This window comes from Vicia villosa, linkage group LG5 (assembly GCF_029867415.1).
Source record: "Vicia villosa cultivar HV-30 ecotype Madison, WI linkage group LG5, Vvil1.0, whole genome shotgun sequence".
Taxonomy (NCBI): domain Eukaryota; kingdom Viridiplantae; phylum Streptophyta; class Magnoliopsida; order Fabales; family Fabaceae; genus Vicia; species Vicia villosa.
Genome location: NC_081184.1, coordinates 101,441,151 through 101,460,357, shown reverse-complemented (window position 1 = coordinate 101,460,357; position 19,207 = coordinate 101,441,151).

Sequence of the window (19,207 nt, the reverse complement as noted above, 5' to 3'; positions counted from 1 at the left end):
TTAATTTATAGAGCACACTGGTTGTTGCTTGCTATCAACCCTATAAAAGAAGTGGTATATTTTCTGAATTCGGTAGATGGTGAGTGGACAAATTATCCGGCTATGAAGTCAACGATTGATACGTAAGTGAGATCGTTCTAAATATTCGTGTATATTTATATATTTAATTATTTTTGAGATTTATCTAAATATATGCTTTTATATTTTTGTTAGATCAATACAAGTGTTCCGAAGTCAAAGAGACGCACAAGTATCCCGGACTAAATCAAACAACATTACTTGGATCAAAGTGCAGGTACATTAATTTTTACAATTTTGCTATTAATAGTTATGCTACTTGATAAAACAAGACAACTAAAAAAATCTTATTTGTTTTTCTATGTAGTGTCTGCAACAGCGAAACAGTACAGATTGCGGATACTTTGTTTTGAGGTTTTTGAAAGAAATCCTTCAAACGAATCAATTAGAGATTCCAATCACGGTATGGATTTACAACTTAGGATAATTTCTTATAATTTATTACATTTAACTAAATCATGCATATTATGTTTTTGTTATGTAGTACTTTGATGACTTCTATGCTGCTTCTTACACGAAACTTAAGTTGGAAGAAATCAAAGAGGAATTGTGTCACTTTTATATTCAGCGACTATTCATATAGGTATGAATACAGTATTGTGTGAAAAGTTTTATGAATACATTACTGTGTGTTGTGGGGACTATTTTGAAACTTTGTGGGGACTATTTTAATTGACCGTGTTGTTCTGTTCATACTTTGCAGGACCAGGACCGTGCGCTCGTCGGATTTTGAGAATTTTGGGCTTATATCCTGTTGATGATTTAGTTATATGTATCTGTTAGTAAACATGTGATTATGCAGAGGACACGAATTTCAGGCTTATATTAATGGTGTATATATTTTATTTTGGTATATAATGGTATTTTATCCATGGCATATAATGGTATTTTATCCATGGTATATAATGGTATTATATTGGTATATATTGTCCTACATATGGTTGAAAATATTACAGGTTGAAAATATGTTACAGGTCGAAAATATTACAGGTTGAAAATAAATTACAGGTCGAACTGGGAGGCTTAAATTACAGGTTGCACTTTAAAATACTGCGTTTAGCAACGACAGCGCTTTTAAAAAACGCTCTTAAAGGCCCACCTATGAAAGCACATTCTAACTAAAAGCACTGCCTAAGATTAAAAAATATGCGCAACCTACGAAAGCGCTTCTTGAAAAAGCGCTGCTGTAGGGGGGGTACAAGAGCGCTTTTTGGAAAAAGCGCTGCTATAGGGGGGATACGAGAGCGCTTTTCTGGATAAAAGCGCTGCTATAGGGTAGGCTATTAGAGCGCTTTTATGGAAGAAGCACTGCTATAGGGGGATACGAGAGCGCTTTTCTGGTAAAAGTGCTGCTATAGGGGGGCTACGAGAGCGCTTTTGGAGTTTCAAAAGCGCTGTCGTTACCTACGGCAACGCTGGCTTTGGCAGCGCTTTAGTAGCCCAAAAAAAGCGCTTTAGTAGCCCTTGACCGTTGTAGTGAATGGGTTTTTTATTTCAAATAAATAACACAGCACAATTGGTTGGGAAGTAAGGCTTGTAAACAAAAGGTCACGGGTTCAATTCCCGCTTGGTGCATTTCTATGTTTTCTAACTTTTTTTTTAATCTTTTTTTGCACCTGGACGTATCTGGACACAAGTACGTCCAGATTCTTAATCTTGGGGACCAAGAAGGTCCATGGGCCTTTGGGTTGGATCTTTTCCTTTTTAGGATTGTTTTGACCTAATTTCCTGTATATAAAAGGGCATCTCTACACTCTCTTTTTTCACTAACAATTAACCAACAATTTTCTAAACCATATATACACAAACACAATTTTACAAATCCTTTTTTCAAAATCTTTATCTTTTTGGCCAATGATGACACCTGAGGCCTCAATTTTTATTTTCAATCTTAATCTTTTCAGTTTTAATTTCAAACTTGTTTTTACCGTATGATGATGTTAATCTGACGGCCTCTCTTTTAATGCAATATGTTTTTTCAACTTCAGGTTTTGTCTTAACACTTGCTTCATTGAGGAAGTATTTGAATAATAAGATGGAATGCAAGGCAATTCTGTGAATCAAAGGAAGCAAGAGACTGAGAGAATATTGAGACCCGAAGGAGATTCATTGTTGAGTGTGAAAAAAAAACGAAAAGAAGCAGATAGAGAGATTGAAAGCTGAGGCTGAGAAATACGTTGAGAGAGAGGCGGATATTTTTGGTCCTCTAGGGTTTGTTTCAATTTCTTTGGGCCTTGCTGGTTGGAGCCCATTTCGTTTTTACATCCATCACTACCCTGCCAAATATTGCACCCCTGGCCCATTATTTTTCCTTATTCATTTTCACTAACCTATTTAAATTACATTTTCTTACTAATTAAAATTAATACAAAAATAAAAATCATCCATAAGCATAAAAAAGTTAGAACTAGATTTTTAATTCACTTTTTCTTTTAATTAGTAAATAATTTTTAATTAGGATTAGATTTTTAATTAATCAATTAATTTTCTCACAATTTTATTTTCTTACATAATAATTAATTTTAATTAGGATAAATTGTAGAATTGATTTAGAATTAGGTTTTACTTAAAGTTAGCCTTAACCCAAATTTTTCCAAATTCCTCCCGATTCTTCTTCTCCTTCTCTAAATCTTTGTGATTGTCGCATGTATGCTTATTTACTGCTTGTCTTTAAAAATTCTAGAAATTGCCGTATAGGTCGCAAAGTTTTTTTTGTAATAGCGTAGATTCATTTTCCGCATTTTAAATTTCTGCACTTTAAATTACTGCTTATATTTCAATTGTTAGATGTATGTTTAATTAGGTGTGTATGGCAAGATAAAGTAACTCAATCGTTAGCCCATTAATTCAAAGATATATAACTGTAAATGGCACACCATTATTACTTGTTCACACACTATGCTTTAAAGCTTTTCAAACAAAACAAAATGAGCTAAGCAAACTAAGAGCCCGTAGATAACTACGGATGAAAAGGGTGCTAACACCTTCCCTTTTCATAACTTACCCCCCGAACTCAAGTCTTTTCTTAAAAAGGTTTTTTTTCCTGTACTTTTATGCCTTTCCATAAATTGAAAAAAATAAAAGTCGGTGGCAACTCTTGCTTAACCGCGACACTTTTAAAGGCCAGTTCTCCCACCGAGTTACACTTGGCTGGAGCAGTATCCGCCATTGTTGAAGAAAGAAGTTTTTTTTAAGGAGCCGTAACGGTCTGAAGAAACAGATGAAAAAGCAGAGAAAATTGAGGAAGAAGACTAAAACGTGAAAAAGAATAAAGAAAATCTTTGGAGAAAAGGCTACTTATAGCCAACGGAAGTCGCTACGTTTCCAACAGTCACAGACGTGGAAGGAAAGGGGGTACGTGGAGCTAAGAAATCGCATGCGTGGAGCCCATCACTGCCACGAAAAAGGTGCCATCACACCACATTTAATGAGCCCACGTCTCGAGGCAGTGAAGCGTGGGGAGGTAATGATGGCGTGACGTCATGGACAAGATGTTACAGTGATTCCACCCTACTGAGTAAGTGGAAACGTTCAAGTCGAAGCAAGGAGAGTGGAAACGTTCAGGTCGAAGCAAGGACATTCATATATGCCATTCTCTCATGGATGTCACATGCAGGTCGAAATGGCATCTCTGAGGGGGCATTTTGTTACCCTAAAAAACTTTGGAGACAAAGCAGGACACATGTCCTCAATAGAAGACCCTTACATTCTAACAAGAAAATTTCACAAGTAAAGAATGAAGTAAATGTCGAAATGGAAGAGTGTCGAAGTCGAATGAATTTGAAGCAAAAGGGCGAAAGTAGAACGTGATGATTCCATACTTAGAGAATTTTTAGACCGAGCCTTCGATTGTAAAAGACACGTCAAAATTGGAAACAGTTACCAGAAGTGGCCAAAGCGTGAAATTCAAATGCCAAGGTTTGAAATGTTAGTGGACGGTTATCAAGCTAGGATCGTGTGTCAAGAGCGCCAAACACAGAAGAGAATCTCACGAAGCAGTTGGTGTTAATTCAAATCCTAGCCGTAGATTATGTTAGGCAGTTATTTCATGTAAATATTATAAATAGGTCAAAATAATGTAGAAACGGTGTGTTCACTATTACGATCAAACTGCTTGCTTACACTCTGCCCAATTTCCACCCTTAAGGAAAAAAGAGTTGTTGAAAGTCTTGATGTATATGAATCACCATCTTTATTTTTAATGCAAACCATTTACTTTTTAATTGCATGTTTCGAAGCTTTTACTTATGTTGTGTTCTTCAACCAGCATTTAATTTGTCTTTTTATTTTCACTTCTACCAAGTAGGCTGAGACCGGTTGTTACGATTAAAAGCAACCCTTGAATCGACATTGTCTGGTGGTCACAAGTCACCTAAGAAGGTCAAAGCACGAACGTTCATATTTTTTCCAAATCTTATAGGTCTAGGTTTGTTCCGTCGGTCACGAGTCACCTGTCGGTCAGGTCTGGCAGTTAGTATGGAAATAACATTGTGTTTGTTGCCAGCCTTAGAAAGCTGTTTCTTAGGCAAACACTTCGACAAAACAGATACAATTCCAAACTTTAGCACGTAGTCTTAAGATCAACTGGTCGATCTTGCAAGTAACCCTTAGTTTTAAGGCTTTGGGAGAACCAGCGGTTGCTTACCAATTTCCACAGTAAACACCCACCAAAAGAAAATTTGATGTGAAGTACTCCACACCCACGACATTTCGCATTTGCCACCTCCCAAATCAAATACGATGGGACCCAAACTCGATAGGAGGTTCAAGTACCACAAGTTAAAAGGTAATCATACTAATGACTACTACTCTAACACCCTTCTAAACCCTTTGAAAAATACAACATAAATCAGAATAATATATTGTGCATATCCATTCAAGGGTGTCACACATAATTCAAAAACCACAAACACCTGTCATGCTAAATAACACTTAGAATATAATCACGTTTTTCCATAAAATTCAACATATGCACTTTCGCAACAGAATCACATTCATTTGAGATAAATTGTCTCATAATAAATTCACTTTATTAAAAAAAATCTTAGGCAATAAAGTCAAACATCACATAGTCTCATTATAACTAACAAAATTGGAAAAAATACGAAATATTCCTCAAAACATGAATTAAAATGTTCCCCAGTGTTACATGACCAGAGAACGAATCAAAATCTAAAATGCCAAAATAAAATAAAGTAGCTTCTCCACTCCAAGCATACTAGTACCAACTGTAATCTTCGGTACCTGAGCGATGGCGCTATAAAACATCCAACAGAAGGGTGAGAATTCACATCATTATAGAAATTATAAAATAACATATAATGATTAACATACATACACATTTATGAATACACCACACTTCATATATTTCACATATATAGCATCATTCAATCATAATATTATTTTCAAGAATATACCCATAATTTAAGTTTTCACAAAAATGCATCATTCCCACATAATCCACACAATTTCATAATTTCGCATAACCACGATGTGACTCGATGCAATACTCATGCATGTGGTACCTATCACCTATTACTTTATTCGGTTTTTACGTTTAAATCAGGTATATCCCCTACACCAATAACACACGAAAAAGCTCATTCCCTAAGCTTTCAAACCCCACTCTAAGTTTGGTACAAGTCACTAGCTCTCACGAAATTAACGAATACCACCTCTTGACCAAATGATGCATGTGCAATTACACCATATTCAATTAAGACCATTCCTTAATCTTAATATCCATGCATATCTAAAATAATTCATCACACTTGTATTACCACACAATTGCACATATTCACAATTCACTCACCTACAATACACAATCATTGCACAACTGCTCCAAAACAGCACCACAATACACAACAAAAATACATAAAAGTCATTCCAATCTCACACAAATCGTGAATGTTCATAAACCATATAAGTTTCACGTTCTTACGAAATAAGCATTAAAACTAATCAAATACTCAGTTTAAATTCCACAAAATTAACAGAAAATTAGCATAAAATATAAGCATACCGAATATCAAATTAATTTTCCAAAATATGCATTTTTCACTTGTTCTGAAAAGGATGCCTTGATGAACAAAGGATAACCTGTTTCTTTGTGATCAAGAAACACACAAGGGTAGAAAAGATGATAAACACGAAGAACAACAAGGATTGGTTATAACTAAGATTCTTTCCTTTCTCTTTCAATCAAGATTACAAGTTACAAGAATAACAAATAATCCTCTTGCCCTAAATTAGGATTTGCAGTATGCAATGATGAGAGACTAGTATGCTATTTCTAATAAAACCTAACATACTAAACTAATGGGCTTTTTTACAAATACCTGTTACAAGACTTAGGGTACAAGTAAACTTAAACAATTGGTCATAACAAACAGGCCCAATTCGAAATACTAACAACCCTAGCATTTCAACACCCACATACTAGAACACACTTCGACTATAGTATGTAGGTCTTCGACACAATCTCTGTCAAACCAGAAGCTACCCTTCGACACACTAGAGTTTGATCCAATTATCACAAATCTCCACCTATGAACAAACTCTATAACATCAAAGAACAAACTAGCTTTCTTCATGCAACTTTATCAACTGCATACAGTGGAAAAACTTGCAACTCGATAATGTCTTGGTGATCATATCAGCAGCATTGTGATCTGTCGAAACCTTCAGGACTTGGACTCACTTCTCCATGCTCAATTACTCCTCTGACGAAATGCAACTTCACATCGATGTGCTTAGTTCGCTCATGATATGCTGAGTTCTTCGACAGTTGTATTGCACTTTGACTATCACATTTTAAACAGTGATACCTCGACCTTGAAGTTTCAGCTCCTTCGCAAAACCATCAAGCCACAATGCTTCTTTCATAGCTTCAGTGAGAGCAATATACTCCGCCTCAGTGGTTGATAAAGCAACAACCTTATGAAGTGTTGCTTTCTAACTAATTGTAGTGCCAAACATAGTGAAAACATATCCGAAAATAGATTTTCTGGAATTCATACAACCTGCATAATCAGACTCGACATATCCTTCAATTATTGCTTTACTATCTTCGCCTAAGGCTCGACCATAAATTAGGACCCTATTTAGAGACCCACTTATGTACCTTAAAATCCACTTCAATGCTTGCCAGCGAGCCTTTCTAGGATTTGCCATGTACCTGCTTACAAGACTTACTGCATATGCTATATCGGGTCTAGTACAGACCATAGCATACATCAAAGAACCAACTATATTCTCATATGGGATGCTATTTATATAGGCTCTTTCGACATCAGTACTGGGACACTGATCAATACTCAACTTGAATTGAGGGTTTGTTGGAGTCGCAACAGGCTTTGAATTCGACATACCAAACTTTTCGAGAATCTTTCGTAGATAAGCCTCTTGAGATAAGCATAATTTCGACTGCTCTTTATCGCTTCGAATGTTAATCCCAAGAATTTTGGACGCAGCTCCCAGATCCTTCATATCGAACTCCTTATTGAGTTCAGCCTTCACCCTCATTACATCTTTGACATTGTTGCTTGCTATGAGAATATCATCCACATAAAGCAACAAAATAACAAATTAATTACTAGGTTAAAATCGGAAGTAAACGCAATGGTCGAACTGACTTCTAATAAAACTTATGTGTGCCATGAACTTGTCGAATCTCCTATTCCACCGTCGAGGAGATTATTTCAGTCCATATAAAGATCTCTTTAGCTTGCACACATAATCTTCCTTCCCTTTTTCGACATACCCTTCAGGTTGCCTCATCAGGATCGTTTCATCTAGATCACCATACAAGAACGCAGTCTTCACGTCCATCTGTTCCAATTCAAGATCAAATTGTGCCTCCGTGGCAAGCAACATTCGAATGGACCTATGCTTCACAACCGGAGAAAACACATCATTGAAGTCGACACCTTCTTTCTGAGTGAAACCCCTTGCGACCAATCTTGCCTTGTATCATTTCGACGCTACTCCTTCGATTCCTTCCTTAACTTTGAAAATCCATTTACAGCTGACTAACCTTGGCCACGCAGGTTTCTTGATCAGTTCCCAAGTGTGATTATCATGAAGAGATCTCATCTCATCATTCACGGCCTTCAGCCATTCGGTCTTATTTCGACTCCTCGTAACTTCCTTATAGTCTCTAGGTTCTTCATCTAGAATCTCACTTGTAGAGACTAAGGAATAAGCTATAAGATCTGCATACCCAAGTCTCTGAGGTGGCTTGATGACCCTTCTCGACCTATCTCTCGACAATAGGTAGTCATCGACAGTTTCCTCAACTTCCTAAGCATCTTCTGCTTCTTCTTTGACTTCATTTGGAATATGCAATTCAACATCAACTTGCTCCACCTCAACATGAATCTCTACCTGTTCCAGCTCTTAGTCAGATTTTTCTGCACTTCGATCAGCATAATTAGTTTTCTTAAAGGCCATTTCAACTTCATTGAAAACTATATTTCGATTGATGATACTCCTCATGTGACCTAGCTCTAGGCCCCATAACCTATAAGCTTTGACTCCTTCGGGGTATCCCATGAACATGCATTTCAGAGCTCTAGGTTCAGCCTTGTCTTGCCTAATGTGAGCATAGACTATGCAGCCAAATACTCTCAATTTGTCGAGATCTGGGGGATGTCCCGACCAAACTTCTTCAGGTGTCTTCATATATAACGTAATTGAAGGACATCTGTTTATAAGATATGTTGTTGTTGAGATAGCCTCAGCCCAAAACACCTTTTTTAACCCAGCACTAGTCAACATGCATCTAACTCTCTCCAAAATAGTTCGATTGATCCTTTCAGCCAAACCATTTTGATGTGGAGTACCTGGAGTAGTTATGTGCCTTGAAATACCAGAGGCAGCACCAAAACTGTCGAACGTCTCATTGCAAAACTCAAGGCCATTGTCGGTTCTCAACCTCTTAACCTTTATGCCAGTCTGATTTTCGACCAGAGTCTTCCAACTTTTGAAATTCTCAAAAGTTTCATCCTTAGTCTTCTGGATGAATACCCATAATTTTCTGGAATAATCATCTACTATGGATAGAAAATACCTCGCTCCTGAATGTGATGGACACCTTGTAGGCCCCCAAAGATCAACATTGAAATAATCAAGGGATCCATGTGTTCTTTGTTTGCCTTTATTGAACTTCACTCTGCAAGATTTTCCAAGTATACAGGGTTCACAAAACTTCAGCTTTTCGACTTTGTCTCCACCAAGCATATTTTATTTCCCTAATTCGACCACACCCCTTTCACTGACATGGCCCAATCTCATGTGCCATATTTTCGTCTTCGACAAAGGATTCGTGGATGCAACATTAGTCGAATCACTTACAACTTCAGCCTCAAGGGTATACAAGCCTTGCTTCTTCACGCCTCTCAAGATTTCCTTCGACCCCTTCATGACTCTTAGGATACTTTTGTCTCCTTTGAAAATATATCCTTTCTTGTCGAATTCACCAAGAGAAAACAAATTTCTATTTAAATTAGGAACATACCTTACTTCATTCAACAACCTTATTGACTCATCATGGAGCTTGAATCTCACATATCCAACACCTGCAATCTTGCAAGCTTAGTTGTTTCCCAATAATACAGATCCACCATCTTGATCACATAATTCCTCAAACAAATCTTTGTTTGGAATCATGTGTCAAGTGCAACCTGAATCCATAATCCACTCCTTCCTAGAGTCACTGCTCGAAACCACAAGAACATCAAATGATTTGAAATCATCATGAACAATGGATGTGTTGCCATTACCCTTACCTCCACGATCTTTCAGGCGTTCAGGAGACACCTTTCTTGTGTGATCCTCCTTTTTACAATGATAGCATCGAATATCAGATGCTTCACCATTGTAAGACTCTGCTGACGTTTGCCTTTCTTCTTGTCGAACTTACCCTTCTTTCACAAGAATTTTCCCTTAACGGCCAAACCTTCACCAATAGTCGAAGGTTTATGCTCCTTTAGTTTGTTCAAGTCCTTCGAATACATGGCTAATTGAGCTTCTTCAAAGGTCAGGGACTCCCTTCCATAAAAGAGAGTTTCTTTGAAGTGGGCATGTGATCGAGGCAAAGCGCACAATAGTAACAGCGCTTGGTCTTCATCATCGATCTTCACATCAATATTTTCAAGATCAAGAATCATCTTGTTGAACATATCCAACTACTCAGCCAACACTTTGTTTTCAATCATCTTGAATGAATACAAAGCTTGCTTCAGGTAGAGTCGATTTACCAGCGATTTGGTCATGTACAAATTTTCGAGTTTCACCCATAACCCTGATGTTGTCGTCTCCTTTGATACCTTCTAGAGAACCTTATCACCAAGGCTCAACAAAATTGCTTTGTGTGCTTTCTTGATCATGGTCGTCTTCTCTCTTTTTGTTAATGCAGTGTCCATAGCCTCCTCTCCCTTCAACGCTTCCAAACAACCCTGCTGAACCAGTAGGGCTTTCATCTTCAAGCGCCACAAACCAAAATCATTCACTCCGGTGAACTTTTCAATCTCATACTTTATTGAAGGCATCTTCTCCATGCTCACCGCACCAATTTGTTGTGAAAAGGATGCCTTGATGAACAAAAGATAACATGTTTTTTTGTGATCAAGAAACAGACAAGGGTAAAGAAGATAATAAACACGAAGAACAACAAGGATTGGTTATAACTTCTATTCTTTTATTTATCTTTCAATCAAGATTACAAGTTACAAGAATAACAAATAACCCTCTCACCCTAAATTAGGATTTGTAGTATGCAATAATGAGAGACTAGTATGCTATTTATAATAAAACCTAACATACTAAACTAATGAGCTTTTTCACAAATACCCATTACAAGCCAACTTAGTGTATAAGCTAACTTAAATAATTGGTCATAACAAACAAGCCCAATTCAAAATACTAACAACCCTAGCATTTCAACACCCACATACTAGAACACACTTCGACTACAGTATGTAGGTCTTCGACACAATCTCTATCAAACCAGAAGCTATCCTTCGACACACTAGAGTTCGATCCAATTCTCACATCACTCCTAGGTCCCTCTAAGCGAGCTCGACGGTGCTAAGCGGCGTCTGCGATTTGCAGAAAAATTCAAAACTTCGCACAATATTTCCTGGTTGAAATCATCAACAATCCGCCGCAACAGTGATAAAAACTTGATGAACTAAACTAGAAAGTTTACTAGTTTCGTCGAAGTAATAAAATAATTTGTCTCCACGAGGATTGCGAATTAAAACAAGGAAATAATGGTGCAAATTAAATTATTTAATTGGGCGGTTTTGATAGAAATTTAATATGAAAATAAGACCGAGAAAATCAATGGAGTAATGTTTAATGACAAAAGGTGATTATATCTTTTATATTGAATCCTCTAATTATACCTGTTGATAAAATGTGTATCAAAAGAATTACAATTATGTTAAAATATCATGGTGAATTAACAAGGCCATCACACCCAATTCCTTGGTGTACAACTTACTAATTTGCACAATAACTCCCTCTCAGGCCAATTCAGAGTAAAACTATGTGTTATAAATTTGTTAAAAAAGCCACAACTTATAATTACATATTCCTAGTTAATTATTAAGTCGAATAGTTTCCCTATATCAGATCCGTAGACTTGTGATCAATACTCTCTACTCATCTGATATCGATTTGCATGTTCATCAACACATAAAAATCATTAAGATCGAGAACAATTAAATAATAATAATAACATAAAAGCATTACATTAATCTCAAATAGTCATATGATCTAACATAGTACAATTAGTTTCATCTCAAAAGACCAAATCTAAATTAACATAGCTACTCACAGTAACAAGAATAATTACCATGAATTAATAATAAGTATACATTGGAATTAATGGAAAATATGCTCTCCAGTAGTTCCATTGCTCTCTAAATTCGTGCTATAAAGCTCTTGGCCATCACTTTTATCTCAAATTCGAAACCGCTAAAAAATTAGCCATATTCTCCTTTTAAAGATGCAAAAAAGTGTGTCGAGAAATCGCTGCATCGCGCCCGCGTTGATTCCTATCGCGGCTGCGATGTGACATTATCGCGCCCATGATGTCAGCATCGCAACCACGAGAATTCCAGAAGAAAACTTAGTTATTTTCTTCCTTTTTTTTCTTCAAAATTTTTACTAAGTTCATATTTATCACTCGTTTGCAACTTTATTCAATTCTTCCACATATTTGCTTGACTTTTACTCATTATGCTGTCAATTCCGTCGAAATTACTTGCCAATTTTACGTAACGATAGAGTGTCATCAGCAACCATGATTCAATTGGGGTAATAGTGGACAAATTAACCAAGTTGGCTCATTTCTTAAACTTCAATCCTACCTATAAGGTTGTCTAGCTAGCATGGCTCTTCATTGCAAAAATAGTTTGATTGCATGGTGTACATACTGATATCATATTTGACAAAGACCTGAAGTTCACTTCTAGGTTTTGGAAGACTTTCCACCATGCCATGGGACTATATTGAATATGAATACAACTAACCATTCTCAATCTGATTTCTATACGAATGGAACCATTTAAGATATAGAAAATATGTTAAGAACTTGTATTTTAGAGAGTGGAAAAAGTTGGAATAAACACTTGCCCTTAATTGAATTTGCGTACTACAATAGTGTAATACGGTGAACTGACTTTTATAATCGGAATGTCGCGGTTAAGCAAGAGTCGCCACCGAATTTTATTTTATCCAAATTAATTAGAAAGGCTAAAAGAAACAGGAAAAACCTTTTAAATAAAATAGGGTTCGGGGGGTAATTATGCAAAGGGAAGGTGTAAGGCACCCTTTGCATCCATGGTTTTCCATGGGCTCTTAATTGCTTTGCTCTTTGAAGAAATTTTTTAGAAAAGTAGATGAAAAAGATAGGGACTTTAGCTCGTAAATGAGCGTAGCCCTTTTGAAGAATTATGAGAAAGAATATAACAAAGGTTTAGAGCAAGGCAAAGCAATTAGGGGCAATTACCTTGAAGTTTCGAAAATGAGGTTTCTTTTAGCCTTTCAGGATGAAAGGATCTATCCTTGCCATAAGAGGGCAGGAAGCCTTTCGTTTGGAGGTTGAAGGGTCATCGCTTTATCGTTCGCCATAAGAATGACCCATGCCATAGAGAGGCAGGTAGTCTAAGGGAAGGATCAGAATAGCCTTTCGTAGCCAGCCAGAGGATACCTTAGCCTTTTCGTAGGCAACTTTCGAGGGTCGAGATCACGTGTATCGAAGGCAGCATCATTAGGGACCATGATCTTAATCGAGGCAACTGGCTAAGGTATCCTCGTATTCGAGGGACTGGCTATTCTGCAAAACAACACAAGGCAACAAGGCAACAAGGCAACAGGCAACAGAGAGGTTTACCCAAAAGCGTGCGTGTGTGCACCAATCACGTGATCATATTCGGTTATTTTATCTTGTAAATTAGTGATTCTAAATTAATTACAATCTTGCACTCCCTATGATTACTAACCACACAATAATATAAACAATAATAATTGGGGGAAGGGAAATTGTAACCAGCGGAGGAGAGGGGAATTGAAACCAGTGAGATACAATTAAAATAAAAGGTTTAACACAAGTAATAATTGAGATAGAGTTTAGGGTTACCAATGTTCGTAGCTTTGGCAGTCGACAAACCCTGAAAATTGGAAAAGAAAGAATAAACAGATGGGTGAGTGCATTATCGATTCGGAGGCAAACGAAATTAACTCTAAAAATAGAAGGATGAAGAATTTAAGAATGAATAAATAAATGAAAGATACTTAGCTTTGCATTTGATCTGACATGGTTGGCGGTCGGAGGAACCCTCGGGGGTAACCCTGAAAAAGCAAAGGCAGAAAAGAATGAAGGCAAGGCAAACCCTAATTTTAAAAGGAAACCAAATAGACTTTAAAAACAAAAGAGTCGAATACTTAGCTTCGTATTTGACGTGGCGCGTAGTCGGAAGAAACCCTGTTGCTAACCCTGAAAAGGTACAAAAAATAAAATATATTCAGTGTAGGGCATGATCTTCGTAAACCCTGATTAGGGTACGAATTTAAATAAGAAAATGCCAACAACTTAAATTAATTATTGGTCTCGCGACCTAATTAACTTAATCGGGATAAGAAAATAAAATTGAGTGTAAAAGTAATTTTTTTGTGAATCTTTGGAATAAATATAAATTCTTTGAAAAAAATAGATAATTAAATAGGAAAAAGAAGATAAAACAATATATTTAAATAAAATAAATTTATAAACAAATAATATAAATAATAGTATAAATAATATAAATAATAATATATTAATAAATAAATAAATGAATAAATATTAATTATAAAAGAAAAGTTTTTGAAAATAAAAATATAATAGTTTTTATCTTGAAAGAAAGAAAAGAAGAAAAAAAAACACTTTAAAACAAAATATATATATATATATATATATATATATATATATATATATATATATATATATATTATAAAAAAAGAAAAATAAGGATTTATGCAATTAAAAAGAAAAAAAATTAGAAACTTAGCGTTTGGATCCAGTGTGGCGCATCTATGATGGTCCTTGGTGCACCTGCGTCTCCAAGGGCGTTGGATCAACTGGCTAGTCAGATGGATGGATGTGATGGTGAGGGCACATGGTAACGGCGTGTTTCTTAATGCGCTGGATCCATCTGGTTCAAAAACCAACCGCGCGCCAAAGCCCACCAATGAGGGAGTGCCACGCTTCGTCTTCAACCTCCCGCCAGAGTTTTTACAGCGCTTTTCCTCAAAGGGCGCTATAATAGACATGTTCATTCCTGCAAAAAAAAAAAATAGCAAACAGGGGCAAACGCGAATAGAAATTTTTCGCACCCTTACCATTCAACTCGTCCGATCCTCGCGAGCATGACCATGGAACTATTTGGACCTGATTTTACTTGTACAAAAAACCCCCAAATAGGAGCAAGAACCCTAACTATGGCATCTTGCTTGAAACAACATAATAACGCACCAAATTATCCAGAAACAATAAACAAGCCATTCTAAACATGAATATGCAATTAGATTTGAGAATGGATGCATGAACACACAGGATCGAGTCAATTTAAGAAACGGCCAAGAATGACTTACAGTGCTTGATTCTTGTTGCTTTGTGACTTGAAAACGACTGGGAACCTTTCAGTGATGATCAAGGAATGAATTGAGATCACTTGCAACACCTGAATTGGCTTTAATCTCAGAATTGGAGTTTGAGTTTTTTGGAGAACTTTGAACTCGGGTTTGAGGTTTCTTGCTGCAGAATTCGTAACCCTTGCCTCTAGACTTGTTAGGTACTTATAAGAGAATGATTTAGGGTTGATAAATTGAATCAAATCTTCTTTAATCTTTGATTTGCATATTGAGAAAATTTGATTGGAAATAAGTTATGAAACTTTCTAAAATAGGCCCATCTTGATTCAATCTTGTCCAATTTTATTTATGCACGAAATTGTGATGTTTATGGGACATAAATGGAGATCAGATTTGATCCTTGTGAACACTTGAATCAAATATTTGATTTTTTCCTAATTTATTTGATTTTAATCCTTTTTTAACTTGAATAAAAAATCATAATAAATTAAATAAATCACATAAATTCGTGGGAATTGATTCTTGGGCTGTAGATAACTTGTGGATCAAGCTTGAATAAAAATAACTTGGGCTCATTTGTAAAAAAAAAAACCAAATTCTTTCACATTTTCCCTCCAAAATAACCCAACTTTGACAAGGCCTATCTCTCTCAATTTTTGAGGTATGGAAGTGTTCTAGGACTTTTTAGAAACCTTAAAGAGTCCTTTAACCAGTGTATTTGGTCTCATACCAAAATGATTTTCCATTCTCATTTTATGTCCTTTTGAAAAAAGTGTCTTTTTGTTGACCTTTGAGAAGGACCTATAATGTTTTGGTCCATATATCTCAAATGAAGCATTTTTGGACTTGGCATGTGAGAGACAAATTTGTAGAGAATTAAATTTCCTTCAAGATGAGCTTTGGATGAAAAATTTTGGATGTTCCATGTGGAAGTTATGGCTGGTCAAAGTTCAGTTGACTTTTCCTATACAAACCCTAATTTAGAAACTTTTTGATTTGTTGATTTTTGATCTTTCCTTGATGAACCATGATCAATTCTTGATCAAATGGTGAATGTTACTTCAATATGAGGATCTTGACAAAAAATCAGGAGTTTTGACCTTACTTTGACCACAGTTGACTTTTAGGTTAACTTAGTCGACTGTTGACTTCCTGAATAATTGAATGGCCAATTCTTTGAGATGAGACTTGTTATTTGTCCTGGAGATTATGTGAGATATATTGAACCATATGAGATGCCTTGGAGCCATTGATTCACTGATTTTCCTTTGAATAAACCAAACCCTAGTTTCAGAGCCTTGCATAGGAGAGTGTGTCTAGGAGCTTTGTGTATTGATTTGAATTTGAATAAGAGAAATAATATGGGCAAATTTTGGGGTATGACAGCTGCCCCTGTTCAATTTTCTTAAACCTGAGGATGTAGAATGGTTTGTATACCAGTCGGAATCTGAAGGTGGAAGAGGATTAAACACTAGAATACCCAGGAATTTGCCCTAGTTGACGATGAAGGGACTTTTGTCGGAGATGGGCTTGAAGATGCCATCTAGGTGTATGATGGGGATGGGCTTGAAGATGCCATCCAGTAGGTCATGCATTAGGTTTTTTTTTTTGAAGTGTTTGAGAAGTAGTTGTCTGAGTGTTGATCGGGTTATTACTGTTGAGAGTTGATCGTGTCAGCACTGTTCGTAGTAACTGAATTAAACTTTAGGGAATAGTTGATTGCATCCACACCGTTCGTGATGATGGAATTATATCCTTGAAAGTTGATCGTGTCAGTACCGTTCGTAATACCTGAATTAGATCTTGGAGAGATGATCGTGTCTACACTATTCGTGATGATAGAATTAGATTCTTTAAAGGTCGATCGTGTCAGCACCGTTCGTAGTAACCGAATTAGATCTTGGAGATATAATCGTGTCTACATCGTTCGTGATGATAGAATTAAATTCTCTTGTCATGTCAGCACTGTTCGTAGTAACTGAATTAGACTGGGAAGGTCAGTGATCGTGTCCACACCGTTCGTGATGATAGAATTAGATCTCTGAGAGTTGACCGTGTCAGTACCGTTCGTAGTAACCGAATTAGATCTTTTGTCGTGTCAGTACCGTTCGTAGTAACCGAATCAAATCTTTGAAAGTGATCGTGTCATTACCGTTCGTGGTAAATGAATTAGATCTTTGAGCGTTGACCGTGTCAGTACCATTCGTAGTAGCTGATTTAGATCTTTGAAAGTGATCGTGTCATTACCGTTCGTGGTAAATGAATTAGATCTTTGAGCGTTGACCGTGTCAGTACCATTCGTAGTAGCTGAATTAGATCTTTGAAAGTGATCGTGTCATTACCGTTCGTGGTAAATGAATTAGATCTTTGAGCGTTGACCGTGTCAGTACCATTCGTAGTAGCTGAATTAGATCTTTGAAAGTGATCGTGTCATTACCGTTCGTAGTAAATGAATTAGATCTTCGAAAGTTGGAGATTTCGTTCATTTGTCTATACCTGTATCTTGCAATAGGTATAGTTAGTCTTTATGCAATGTCATGATGCATGTATTATGTAATGAGTCCCTCAAAATAAATGAGAAACTTTGTATGTTATGGATGAATTCATTTACGAGGTAATGTATGCAATGTATGAATATGTTTATGACATATGATATGTGAATATGATTTATGTTGTCTTGATTGAGAAAATAAATCTCCATGCCCTTGTAATTTTGTTGTCTGATCTTGTCTTAAAGATGCTCAGCTGGGGATTTATGATTTCTGCTTGGGGGTGGTCAGTAACTTGATATACCTTGACTGGGGATTAGAGATATCAACAGACCATGTTTGGAGCAGAGAGGTAGATCGGGGAACAGACGATGTCAAAGATGTGAACTCTGTTGAGGAGCTATGTCTTTGTCGGAACAAGGGCATTTGAAGATATCTTCTTAATGATTACTCTGTGGGGATATGATCTTGTGAACCCGGCTTTGTGGGGAAACATGGGTGAAAGTTTCCCCCAGTATTATAGTAACTACCATTCCTGGATTTGATTAGGACACACCACTGAGTATTGATCAAGATGTCAAAACTGGACTTGCATAGATTTGCCCCTGTTAGTAGGAACTTTTGAAAAGATTCGCCTTGCGAGGACTTTGTGAGATGTGCGCTATGGGCGACATGCCCCTAGTAGTCATAGGCCCAAGGCAATGCCCCATGTTGATTGGGAAGTAGCTTCATATCTACTTGGATGCATGCCCCTGATTGCTTTGGTATCTTTGAGAGATTCTCGGGATCTTGACTTGATTGCCCCAGATTGATTGGGCAAAACGTGTCATGCCCCTTGTATACATAATTGTCTGTCGGGATAACTTCCAGTCATTAGTTGTACCCTGTGCAAATTCTTTCTGCTGCTAACATTTGAAATTATGTAGCAGAATATGTTTAATAATGAATTTATGAGATGCAATGTATATGTCTGTCTTGAGTTTGTTGAAAAACATTAAAACTAGAGATGTAAAAGCATGATACTTATAAAAACATGATGTTTGTAAAAAAAAAAAAAAGAAATATCAACTCAGCATTTGTGGTAAACCTTAAGGAGTCGGGATACCTTTTTCGTGACAGTATGCTTTCGAACTAACCATGCTTCAATTAGGACTTTCAAGGGTTGTAACGTGGCTTGGTTCACAGTTTAAGAAACAAAGGATAATGGCTCAAAATTTATTTGTACCCACCCATCTTCGTGATGATCTTCAGTCCTAAGCTCAGTTAATTTAACTTATGCATTCGGGTTCCAAGAGACTTTTGGATTTGCGCTTTTGATAATGTTGATAGTTCACAAGCAAGGAGAACTTTTGAGATGGCGGTCATTTCTTCTTTTTGTTAGTCACAACATTGTGTTGTTCAGGAATTTATTGACTTCTCTTTTTCCATCTTTTTGATATCCCTAATTTTTGCCTGAACTGTCTATTTTGAGCTTACAGTCAGCGGGATGCCTTGGTTTTTGC